Below are 13,134 nucleotides of genomic sequence, written 5' to 3' on the forward strand. Positions count from 1 at the left end.
CCCCTATGTTCTATTTTTAGCCATGGCGGCCATCTTGGTTGGTTGGCCCGGTCACCGGACACATTTTTTAAACTAGATACCCCAATGATGATTGTGGACAAGTTTGGTTAAATTTGTCTTAGTAGTTTCAGGAGAAGATTTTTGTAAAAGATTACAAAAATTTACGAAAAATGGTTAAAAATTGACTATAAAGGGCAATATAACTCCTTAAGGGGTCAACTGACCATTTTGGTCATGTTGACTTATTTGTAGATCTTACTTTGCTGAACATTATTGCTGTTTACAGTTTATCTCTATCTATAATAATATTCAAGACAATAACCAATAAAATGCTTCGCTGGGCGCAGCTTGATACGACCGCAGAGGTCGAACCCTGAACAGTTGGGGCAAGTATGGACACAACATTCAAGCTTGATACAGCTCTGAATTTGGATTGTGATTAAATATTTGACACAGCATAGGTTTCTGACACAGAAAGAATGTGGTCTAAGAACTTCAATTTTTTTAATTTACCTATTATGGTCCAATGTCCAAAATCAAAAAACATGGTTAGATTCAGCATATCAAAGAACCCCATATATTCAATTTTTGTTGAAATCAAACAAAGTTTAATTTTGGACCCCAACTTGGACAAACTTGAAAACTGGTCCCATAATCAAAAATCTAAACACATGTTTAGATTCAGCATATCAAAGTACCCCAAGAATTCAATTTTTGTTAAAATCAAACTAAGTTTAATTTTGGACCCTTTGGACCTTAATGTAGACAAATTTAAAAAACGGGACCCTAAATTAAAAATCTAAAAACACAGTTAGATTTGGCATATCAAAGAACCCCAATAATTCAATTTTTGATGAAATCAAACAAAGTTTAATTTTGGACCCTTTTGACCTCAATATGAACCAATTTGATAGCGGGCCCACAAATAAAAAATCTAAATACATGGTAAGATTCAGCATATCAAAGAACCCCATATATTCAATTTTTGTTGAAATCAAACAAAGTTTAATTTTGGACCCCAATTTGGACCATCTTGAAAACTGGGCCAAAAATCTAAAATCTAAATACATGTTTAGATTCAGCATATCAAAGAACCCCATATATTCAATTTTTGTTGAAATCAAACAAAGTTTAATTTTGGACCCCAACTTGGACCAACTTGAAAACTGGTCCCATAATCAAAAATCTAAACACATGTTTAGATTCAGCATATCAAAGAACCCCAAGAATTCAATTTTTGTTAAAATCAAACTAAGTTTAATTTTGGACCCTTTGGACCTTAATGTAGACCAATTTAAAAAACAGGACCCAAAATTAAAAATCTAAATACACGGTTAGATTTGGCATATCAAAGAACCCCAATAATTCAATTTTTGATGAAATCAAACAAAGTTTAATTTTGGACCCTTTTGACCTCAATATGAACCAATTTGATAGCGGGCCCACAAATAAAAAATCTAAATACATGGTAAGATTCAGCATATCAAAGAACCCCATATATTCAATTTTTGTTGAAATCAAACAAAGTTTAATTTTGGACCCCAATTTGGACCAACTTGAAAACTGGACCAAAAATCTAAAATCTAAATACATATTTAGATTCAGCATATCAAAGAACCCCATATATTCAATTTTTGTTGAAATCAAACAAAGTTTAATTTTGGACCCCAACTTGGACCAACTTGAAAACTGGGCCCATAATCAAAAATCTAAACACATGTTTAGATTCAGCATATCAAAGAACCCTAAGAATTCAATTTTTGTTAAAATCAAACTAAGTTTAATTTTGGACCCTTTGGAACTTAATGTAGACAAATTTAAAAAACGGGACCCAAAATTAAAAATCTAAATACACGGTTAGATTCGGCATATCAAAGAACCCCAATAATTCAATTTTTGATGAAATCAAACAAAGTTTGATTTTGGACCCTTTGGACCTCAATGTGGACCAATTTAAAAACGGGGCCCAAAATCCAAAAACTTAATACATGGTTAGATTCAGCATATTAAAGAACCCCAAGAATTCAAGAATAAAACCCCATTGAAATTGATCAAGAAATAAGCAATTTATACGAAGTATCTTCTTTTGCACAATACTGTGCAATTGAATATTTCTTGCTATTGCGCAATACTGTACAATTGACAATTTCTTGCTATTGCGCAATATTGTGCTATTGGATATTTCTTGCTATTGCGCAATACTGTTAAATTGAAGATTTCTTGCTATTGCGCAATACTGTGCAATTGAAGATTTCTTGCTATTGTGCAATACTGTGCAATTGAAAATTTCTTGCTATTGCACAATACTTATTATATAATAATTTACACATCCTGTTTGGTGTGTATCTCCTACCATATCATTATTATTTGCTTTTAAATATAAATCAGAAATAACCAACTTAAAATGGAAAATTTTAAAAGAAAAAAAAAAAGGAAAAAAAGAAAAAAAAAAAAAAAAAAAATCCCCCCCCCCCCAAATTTTTTGAACCCCCTTATGATTCATCACCCCCAAACTCAATCCCAGCCTTCCCTTTGTGGTATGGTACCTTGCAGTACAATTTCAGAGAGATCCATACACTTGAACACAAGTTATTGTCTGGAAACTAGAAAAATGCTTATTTTTGGCCCCTTTTTGGCCCCCAATTCCTAAACGTTTCGGGCAATTACCCCCAAACTCAATTCCAGCTTTCCCTTTGTGATATGGAACCTTGTAGTACAATTTCAGAAATATCCAAACACTTACACACAAGTTATTGTCATGAAACTAGAAAAATGCTTGTTTTTTGCCCCTTTTTTAGCCCCTAATTCCTAAAATTTTGAGGCAATTACCCCCAAAATCAATTACAGCCTTCCCTTTGTGATATGGAACCTTGTGGTACAATGTCAGAGAGATCCATACACTTACACACAAGTTATTGTCTGAAAGTTACAAAAATGCTTATTTTTGGCCCCTTTTTGGCCCCTAATTCCTTAACTGTTGGTACCATAACCCCCAAAATCAATCCCAACCTTCCTTTTGTGGTATTGAACCTTATGGTGAAATTTCATGGAGATCCATTCACTTAAACTAAAGTTAGAGTGCGAAAACCAATGTGTCTTCGGACGACGCCGGACGACGCCGGACGACGACGCGACGACGACGACGACAACGACGACGACGACGACGACGCCAACGTCATACCAATATACGACCAAAAAATTTTTAATTTTTGCGGTCGTATAAAAACTGCAAAATTTCCTTAAAATAACCAATTCAGGGGCAGCAACCCAATAACGGGTTGTCACATTCATCTGAAAATTTCAGGGCAGATAGATCTTGACCTGATTAACAATTTTATCCCATGTCAGATTTGCTCTAAATGCTTTGGTTTCAGAGATATAAGCCAAAATCTACATTTTACCCCTATGTTCTATTTTTAGCCATGGCGGCCATCTTGGTTGGTTGGCCGGGTCACCGGACACATTTTTTAAACTAGATACCCCAATGATGATTGTGGCCAAGTTTGGTTTAATTTAGCCAAGTAGTTTCAGAGGAGATGATTTTTGTAAAAGTTAACGACGACGACGACAACGGACGACAAACGCCAAGTGATGAGAAAAGCTCACTTGGCCCTTTGGGCCAGGTGAGCTAAAAAAGGGGCATAAAAATAATGGTATCAAAATCTAAAATGTAAGTTTTTATTTTTGAAAAACCTATCTTGTTGCAAATTTCACTAAATCAAAACATTCCAAAAATTTCTGAATTAACAGTTTGTTGTAAATGAACATTAGCCTCTTTCTTATTTTGTCTAAAAAATTAATAAAAGAAAAACAAATAAATGGAGAATGTATGGACACAGATGATGCCCCCGCTTGCATATAACATTATAAAGAGGCATAACTCAAGAACAGTAAAAGTGACAAAACCCACTTGATCTGAGTTTTGTGTTAATAAACATTTTGTATAAGTTTCATAACATTTGGTTGAGGCAAACTAAAGTTAGAGAACTGAAACCAATTTTGGGAGGTACGTACGTACGTATGTACGGAGAGCCGGACGTACGCACAAGGGTAATACTAAATACCCCCTTCATTGACGGCGAGGGCATAATAATATTCCACATAAGGTGACTGTTGTCTCTGAAACTCCTTTCCTACAATGTATTTTGTATAAGTCAACAGTATGAATCTGACTCTTTATTTACAGTCCAGCTGGCTCAAGACTTTTTGTCATTATTGTCAATTCCTTTTGTAACTTCATCTTAGTGGAATGACAGAGTAACAGAATCATACACCCTTAGGATATCTGGGACGCTCTGATTTGTAGTTCCAGATGAAAAATATGACTTAAATCTTAGGAAAGGACAAATAGACATGACGTAATACCAGATTTCCCCAAACCCCCCTTTTTTTTTAGAAAATTGAGAAATAATCATTGCTGAATTTACTATTTTTGATTTCCATATCTGTGAGAATCTTGAATTAATACAAAGAAAATTTTGCTCATGGTAGATAAAAGCAGAAATGGTTGAACAAAAAGCCAGTAACTATATGTATAATAATGCATTTTAATTGACGAATTCAGATTACAAATAGCAGAAACTCACTGAAAAGGAAAATAGTATAATTGCTGTAAATAAAATGGACCATTTGCAAGAAAATTTGTTGACACATGGACATTTTATTGTGTCTAAATATACAAGGTATCACCACTGTAGCATATAAATGATTTATTCTTTATAGGCAATTCTTAAAATGAGGTTTACTGAGGAAGTATTGACTCTATCAACAAGAAAAACAAGGGAATATTTCAAACTAGTTTCCTTAAAATCTAAACGAAGAAAATCATATTGAGAACTTCCCTATATTAAAACCTTTGTACTTTTATCAAATAAAAGTGTGATGTAAAGTCAGTTAGAAAAATATTTTTTGGAAAATTTTCAAATATTCACATCTGATTTTACTGAATGCACGACACATTGGAACAATAACCACATTTATGTTATGCCTGCTCGTTATGACATCAGCATCGCAGAAGACTAATTAACCGCTATCTCAAAATGATGCCCCGTTGAAGTTTTATGAAAATTTGTAATTTGTTAGCGTTATGTAATCCCACAAGACTTTGCCAATAGTTAATCTCTCTTCAGTAAGAAAAAGATAGAGAATTTAACACTTTTTCACTCTATGATTTGTACATTTTATCTGAAGCGGGTATTTTTACTTATTCATAAAATTAATACTATAGAAAATGCTGCATTCTTTTTCATCAAAGTCAAAGTTCATTTCAAAGATAGGGTTATAGTTTGGTTATACAAGTTTAATTTGAGAAGACATTATCAATTGTTTTACAAGTTCCCTAAAATAATAAACTGCTTCGCTGAGCTCAGCTGGATACAACAGCAGAGGTCCAACCCTGAACAGTAAGGGCAAAAATGGACACAATATTCAAGCTTGATACAGGTCTCTTTGACATATTCCCCATTTCCATTCTCAATTTTTATCTGAATTTGGATTGTAATTAAATATTTGACACATTATAGGTTTCTGACACAGAATAAATGTAGTCAAAGAACTTAAAATTGGTTATATGATTTGAATTATATTCAATTGAAGATTTCTTGCTTTTGTGCAATACACTGTGCGGTTGCGCAATACTTAGTAAATCTGTTTTCAGACTATATACAAAGAATTAAATCAATTGTGACACCCAATTTTTCTTTGGAAAATTGATAATTTCCTTAAACACGAGTTATTGTCTGAAAACTTGAAAAATGCTTGTTTTAGACCCTTTTTGGCCCCTAATTACTGAACGGTTCTGGCAATTACCCCCAAAATGAATGCCAACCTTCGACTTGTGGTATTGGACCTTGTGATACAATTTCAGAGCAATCAAAATACTTATACAAAAGTTATTGTCCTAAAACTAGAAAAATTCTTGTTTTGGGCCCCTTTTTGGCCCCTAATTCCTAAATGATTGGGACCATCACCCCCAAAAACAATCCCAACCTTCCTTTTGTGGTATTGAACCTTTTGATTAAATTTCAAAGAGATCCATACACTAAAACTTAAGTTATTGTCTGGAAACCAAATGTCTTCGGACGACGACGATAACAACATGATAGCATTATACTGCCCCAAAATTTGTTTGCCGTCGTATAAAAAGAGGCCACATGTTTTATTTAAGCAGTAAAATTTTCTCATATTTTAAATACTAATTTTCATAGCTCCTTGAAAATTTAAGTTGCTATCCAGTAAATATATAATTTACTTGATCAAAATCTGCTGTAAAATAGTTTAATTAAGGAAAAGAGAAAGGCGGAAATAAAACATGACAAACAGGTTATGGCACTAGAAATAGCAAAATTTAAAACTTTCCAAAAAATAAACCACTTGACATTATTAAACAATAATATTTAAATCAGGAAATTAGAAAAATTTTAGGTGAACCTAATGAAATGGATAATATTGGACTATTCTTATTATAAACCAATTATTCCTGTTCCTTTGCTTTTTGTGTGCTTTTTGCTGTGCATGTACTGATTTTGTGTCACGGATGGATACCCCATATCCTTTGTTTTTCTATCATGTATTATCAGCATGAGTCAATTAATGGTACATAAAAGTATTTACTCTATTTCATAATTCCACAGAAACAAGTATCCCATGATTCAAATTTCAAGTTATAAGAAGTTTGACATATAATCAAAGCGGCTTGAAAATTACATAATAAAACTTCTTTGTACAAAATGTACCAAAGAACCTAATCTGGTACATAATCTAAATTCTTATGAGATGTGTACAAACTATAGCTTCCATAAAGATTGGGAAATGAGAAATTCCATTGATTTACAAGTAAATGTCTTAACTTTACAATCTTATCAACAGGAAAGATAATGAAAAGTCTTTTAGTGTGTTACATATTAGACAAAAAATGCACAAAATTCCAGTGGTCAGACAAATTTATTTATTATATCAATATCAATTCATCCAATAGCGCTTATTGAGCTATTGAAATCAAATTACATTAGAAAATATGTTTATCATATTTATGGTTGAAGTAAACTTTTCATGCATTCAGCATACTGAGTGAAGTAGAAATCAATTCCACTAATTAATTACTTGGGACTGAAAAATACATTTTCAGAAAAGCAAAATGTTATTTTATGACCAATTAACCAGATGACTTATAATCCTTTTGTTATGTTGTTTTCCTTTGAAGTTCACCAGACTTACTCATCATCAAATTACCATAAAAACAACAAATTCTATGACAGAATATCTGGACAACCACTTATGTACTATCACATTACTTTTAGTATTAATATCAGAATCTTCAGAAGGTTTACAAAATTGTCTAAACAAGTTAAACACTTATTGTGAAAAATGGAACTTGACTGTCAATCTTGACAAGACGAAAACAATGATATTTAATAAAAGTGGTAAAAAACTTACTAAAGACAAGTTTGTATTGAATAATGAAGTAATCGAATGCTGCACAGAATATAAATATTTAGGTATACTATTCAAGCCATCAGGAATTTTCACTAATGCTGTAAATCTCCTCTGTAAAAAAGCTTCAAAGGCATTGTTTTGTATTAAAAAAATCCTTTACTCAGATAAGATGGATGTTTTTTCCCATATGAAACTTTTTAATTCTTGTGTTAGTCCAATATTATTGTACTGTAGTGAGATATGGTCACTAAATATTGTGAAGAACAACAAAACTCTTGAATCTCAATACTTATCAATGGAATCAGTAAAACTCCAGATCAAATTTGCGAAAAGTCTTCTTAATGTTAATTCAAAGGCAGTAAATACAGCTGTATTAGCTGAATTGGGAATGTACCCTATTGGTATACAGGCCCTTAAGTCTTCTGTAGGATTTTGGTTACATATTTTAAATTCAAATGAAAATGAGTCTTTATTATATAATGTTTATAAAGTTAACAAGCAGTTAAATGATGGATTTGCTTCAAAAATTAAAATGCTACTATCAAAATTGAATTTCACTCATGTTTGGGAAAATCAATGTACCTTTCCTCGTGAAGAAGCTCAATGAAAATTACATTATATTTTGGAATAAAATGCTCCGCAGGGCGCAGCTTGATACGACCGCAGAGGTCGAACCCTGAACAGTTGGGGCAAGTATGGACACAACATTCAAGCTTGATACAGCTCTGAATTTGGATTGTGATTAAATATTTGACACAGCATAGGTTTCTGACACAGAATGAATGTGGTCTAAGAACTTAAAAATTTTAAATTGGACATTCACCTATTATGGTCCAATATCCAAAATCTAAATACATGGTTAGATTCAGCATATCAAAGAACCCCATATATTCAATTTTTGATGAAATCAAACAAAGTTTAATTTTGGACCCCGATTTGGACCAACTTGAAAACTGGGCCCATAATCAAAAATCTAAATACATGTTTAGATTCAGCATATCAAAGAACCCTAAAAATTCAATTTTTGTTAAAATCAAACTAAGTTTAATTTTGGACCCTTTGGACCTTAATGTAGACCAATTTGAAAACGGAACCAAAAATTAAGAATCTAAATACACGGTTAGATTCGGCATATCAAAGAACCCCAATAATTCAATTTTTGATGAAATCAAACAAAGTTAAATTTTGGACCCTTTTGACCTCAATGTGGACAAAGTTGATAACAGGGCCCAAAAATCAAAAATCTAAATACATGGTTAGATTCAGCATATCAAAGAACCCCATATATTCAATTTTTGTTGAAATCAAACAAAGTTTAATTTTGGACCCCGATTTGGACCAACTTGAAAACTGGGCCCATAATCAAAAATCTAAATACATGTTTAGATTCAGCATATCAAAGAACCCTAAAAATTCAATTTTTGTTAAAATCAAACTAAGTTTAATTTTGGACCCTTTGGACCTTAATGTAGACCAATTTGAAAACGGAACCAAAAATTAAGAATCTAAATACACGGTTAGATTCAGCATATCAAAGAACCCCAATAATTCAATTTTTGATGAAATCAAACAAAGTTAAATTTTGGACCCTTTGGACCTCAATGTGGACCAATTTAAAAACGGGGCCCAAAATCCAAAAACTTAATACACGGTTAGATTCAGCATATTAAAGAACCCCAAGAATTCAAGAATAAAACCCCATTGAAATTGATCAAGAAATAAGCAATTTATACAAAGTATCTTCTTTTGCACAATACTGTGCAATTGAATATTTCTTGCTATTGCGCAATACTGTGCAATTGACAATTTCTTGCTATTGCGCAATATTGTGCTATTGGATATTTCTTGCTATTGCGCAATACTGTGCAATTGAAGATTTCTTGCTATTGCGCAATACTGTGCAATTGAAGATTTCTTGCTATTGTGCAATACTGTGCAATTGAAAATTTCTTGCTATTGCACAATACTTATTAGATAATAATTTACACATCCTGTTTGGTGTGTATCTCCTACCATATCATTATTATTTGCTTTTAAATATTAATCAGAAATAACCAACTTAAAATGGAAAATTTTAAAAGAAAAAAAAAAGGAAAAAAAGAAAATAAAAGAAAAAAAAAAAATCCCCCCCCAAATTTTTTAGAACCCCCTTATGATTCATCACCCCCAAACTCAATCCCAGCCTTCCCTTTGTGGTATGGTACCTTGCAGTACAATTTCAGAGAGATCCATACACTTGAACACAAGTTATTGTCTGGAAACTAGAAAAATGCTTATTTTTGGCCCCTTTTTGGCCCCCAATTCCTAAATGTTTCGGGCAATTACCCCCAAACTCAATTCCAGCTTTCCCTTTGTGATATGGAACCTTGTAGTACAATTTCAGAAATATCCAAACACTTACACACAAGTTATTGTCATGAAACTAGAAAAATGCTTGTTTTTTGCCCCTTTTTTGGCCCCTAATTCCTAAAATTTTGAGGCAATTACCCCCAAAATCAATTACAGCCTTTCCTTTGTGATATGGAACCTTGTGGTACAATGTCAGAGAGATCCATACACTTACACACAAGTTATTGTCTGGAAGTTACAAAAATGCTTATTTTTGGCCCCTAATTCCTTAACTGTTAGTACCATAACCCCCAAAATCAATCCCAACCTTCCTTTCGTGGTATTGAACCTTATGGTAAAATTTCATGGAGATCCATTCACTTAAACTAAAGTTAGAGTGCGAAAACCAATGTGTCTTCGGACGACGCTGGACGACGCCAGACGACGACGACGACGACGACGACGACGACGACGCCGCCGGACGACGACGACGCCAACGTCATACCAATATACGACCAAAAAATTTTTAATTTTTGCGGTCGTATAAAAATTGTCTCTTTAATGATGATAATTCAATAAATGGAAATAAACTAAGAACCTACAGAAAATTACAAGTAAAGTATGAACTAGAAAAGTACCTTTTATTGAATTTAGATAAAAATGTTACAAAAAATTATGCCAAAATAAGAATAAGTAATAGTATGCTGGCTGTTGAACGCGGTAGATACAACAAAACAGCCTTGGAAAATAGAATATGTCCTTTATGCCATAAAGAGGTGGAAGATGAATACCATTTTATCATAACATGTACAGAAATTAATAAAACTAGGATCAAAATGTTTAATGAAATTTCTAGTATTGTCCCCAGTTTTAATTCAATGAGTAAAGAAAACAAATTTGATTTTATATTTTCTTGTGAAGAATGTGATATTTTACTTATCATTGTTAACAATATAAGTGAAATGTATAATGAGAGAAACAATTATAATGTCAGTATATGATCTGTGTGTGATTGGTGGCTTAACTTATAATGTTATATATAATCATAATATTTGAATTGATAATTTTATAGAGGAGGCATGCTGTCAAAAATAGTATAATACTTAATATTAATAATCTTTATTTTTTTTTTTTCAATGCTACATGTTTGTATTGTTTAATGTCTATCGTTTTGTCATTAATATGCCTGTCTGTCTGTCTGTTTGTTTGTTTTGTTTTGGTTTTGTATTGGTTTGTTTATTTAGTAACAATCCTATTGTTTGGATTTTAAACTAATAAATTCTTATTCATTAAGGTAGGTTAATGTTTATGGAAGGAATATTACCCCATCAAATTATCTAAACCATGTCACAAATTGGAAGCCAAATTAAACCAAAGAATTGCTGTTTCTCCTATTCATATGTGAATTCTGGAAAAAGGTGTAAGTTAAAGGTCAATTAGACAGCATTCTAACCACAAACAAACAAAAACACAAAGAAATTATTTGCATCATTGCATTGCTGTCAATTTACATATGAAATATTGAAAAAGATGTTGGATAAACATCAATTAGACAGCAACCTAACCGCACACACAAAAAAAATCTAAAGGTTATTTGAGTCACTGCGTTGCTCCGTTTCATTAAACTATACTCAACATACTTTTTCATTCATACAGATATTGGTTTAAACAAAAGGATCTTATTAACACCTGCATGAATCAAGAATTCATAAGATGCCATAACAATGAATACAGAAAAAGGTGTTGCCATCTATGCATTGACCCTATTTCTTTCTTTTTTTTTTTGTAGGTTAATTTAAACTCAAATACTGTTAAAACAAAAAGCACCTAGTTCTGTGATCAATTTGTCTTTTGATCCTATTTAATGTTGAATAAGCAATGATTTTTGTCACTGACCATGCATTTATTTACATAATAACATTTCTATCAATGTCATGGAGCACCTATTGATTGTTTTGTACCTGACCTGACTGATAAAATAATGTCTAAAACTAAATAAAATTGTTGGGAATTTTTCTCTTCTGATAAATTGTATATGAGAAGCATGACTGCAAAAAAGGCAAATTAAAACTAATACATTAATCCTATCATGAAAGAAATAATGTTTATTCCATATTGGAATTATCTTTAGAAGATTTTTCTATATGAATTGGATTTTGAATAAAACAGCATATTATCCATCCACTGAATATGATGTGATTTTACAAATAACAACTTACAGTTTAACGTTATGGTAAAATGTTCTATGTACCATTGGTATTGGCTGGTTTTGGTAAATATGGATCATTAAATACATTTTTTCTCAAATCGGATAAAATATTTACTGTCAATATGTGGTTTAGTTGACTTTTCAAAAAAATGATATTCACTCGGCCATTGTCTTCAGTGAATATGAGTTCTACATAAGAAGATAAATTGCTTCGCCGAGCGCAGCTGGATGCAACCGCGGAGTGCCTGGAGAAAACCACCAACCTTCGATAGGAAAACTGACAATCCTAGTCAATTAGGATTGGAGTCGATTGCACCCGCACGAGCGGGGTTCGAACTCACGACCTCAGTGTTGACTGGCTAGTGATTACAGTAGTAACTACTTCGACCACTCGGCCACCGAGGCCCCCGTCTGAAATTGGATTGTAATTAAATATTTGACACATAAAAGGTTTCTGACACAGAATAACTGTAGTCAAAGAACTTAGAATTGGTTATATGATTTGAATTTATATTCAATTTTTGCTTTTGACCCCCCCCCCCTCCCCCCACAAAAAAAATTTAAAACTTACCCCCCCCTTTTTTTTTTGCTTTTGTGCAATACACTATGCTGTTGCGTATTAACCCCCCCCCTCCCCTGAAATCTGAAATGAGAAAAATTGACCCCCCACAATTTCTTTTTACCCCCCCCCCCCCCCCCCCTTTTTCCCCAAAAAAAATTCTTTCCCTCAAGATATGGTCATAATCTCAATTCAAATTTCCAATGGAGTTTGCAACCATAATTACCCATTTAAATTTACCATAGTGCTAACTTAATCTATTTTATAATAGAATTTAAAATATGGTGTCAAATCTTTCATATGGATTTTTTGGTAAAAAAAAAGATGCAACATTTGCAGATATTTTTACTGGTCTTCCTTGATAAATATGCATTTCTTTAAACATTGTATTTGGATTATCTCCCTTACACTGCTTTAAAATTGTCTTACTTGTTCATTAACCATTACTTTATACATAATTCAAAAGCAGTGTAAGGGAGGTAATTCAAATGATGTATTTGAATTACCTCCTTTACACTGCTTTAAATTATGTTTTGTACTAAAGTATTTGTCCATTGACCAGGACACCCTTGTTTTTCCCCTTTTTTGCCCCTAATTCCTAAAC

General features: G+C 32.5%; 1 protein-coding gene across 2 annotated transcripts in view; it reads right to left on the minus strand.

Annotated features, from left to right (window-relative positions):
- Positions 1 to 13,134, minus strand: part of LOC127718790 (triple functional domain protein-like) — a 273,187-nt gene that overhangs the window by 201,330 nt on the left and 58,723 nt on the right. The gene's annotated exons all lie outside the window — the stretch shown is intronic.

The sequence above is a fragment of the Mytilus californianus genome, unplaced genomic scaffold (assembly GCF_021869535.1).
Source record: "Mytilus californianus isolate M0D057914Y unplaced genomic scaffold, xbMytCali1.0.p SCAF_10, whole genome shotgun sequence".
NCBI lineage: Eukaryota > Metazoa > Mollusca > Bivalvia > Mytilida > Mytilidae > Mytilus > Mytilus californianus.